Source organism: Opisthorchis viverrini, assembly GCF_000715545.1.
Source record: "Opisthorchis viverrini unplaced genomic scaffold opera_v5_11, whole genome shotgun sequence".
NCBI lineage: Eukaryota > Metazoa > Platyhelminthes > Trematoda > Opisthorchiida > Opisthorchiidae > Opisthorchis > Opisthorchis viverrini.
The window spans coordinates 327,811-328,589 of NW_008751667.1; the positions used below are offsets into that span (position 1 = coordinate 327,811).

A 779-nucleotide genomic window follows, 5' to 3' on the forward strand; every position below is an offset into this window, starting at 1 on the left:
CGAGTAACGGATCGCCTCTAAACATCCATCCTATGATTCTTGCGCAATTGTTCCGTGTGTGGACCAGATAAACGAAATCTCCGTAAAAATACACTAGTTGTGATAAAAATTTTGAAAAACAGACAGTGTACTCTTTTAGTCATAGTAGCAGTACAGACTCTGAGAGTAATCTTTACGTGCTTTGTGAAGTTTATCTCATAGGGCTTCGCACAGTCATTGAACACCGATTTGTCTCCATTTTACAATCTGTAGGTCCGCCAACAGTTGCTATGTTGTCTGTAACGAATTTCCCACGAGCCATCTTAACAGTTTTCTTGGTTCACTCAGTCTTCCTCCTTTGATTTTAGGCAAAATCAACAACTTTTTTCAGGAAATTGGATTGTGAATCCAGATTTTGCATCCAATAGTTAGAACATGTTTCTCTTCATCTGAAAGGTTGCCTTACGCCCTTCAGTGGGCAGTTTGGCACAGACCGTCACGACGTATACTTTTGAAGAAAGAGTCATATTTCGCGAAGTCTGTCGGGTTTTTCTCCAACATTTTGGTGTTAACGATGATTTGACATTTATGAATGCTATCTGTCCGTCGATAGTACTCTAGCGTTCAACAAGAAACAACTGGCCAGACACGTCGGGATTCCCACCCTCTAAACCAAAACGCCATACCTCTTTTGCTGTTTTATGCTGCGTGTTTCTGTCTTCTGTTCAGAATGGTGGTGTTGGCAAAACTTGTAAAGGCCCGTATTGTTTAGAATTCGAACATTCATCTCATTCCACTGA

General features: G+C 40.9%; 1 protein-coding gene across 1 annotated transcript in view; it reads right to left on the minus strand.

The window, feature by feature from the left end:
* T265_01027 (hypothetical protein) overlaps nucleotides 1-779 on the minus strand; it is a gene marked incomplete at both ends in the record, with an annotated part of 8,889 nt that overhangs the window by 1,479 nt on the left and 6,631 nt on the right. The window lies entirely within an intron of this gene.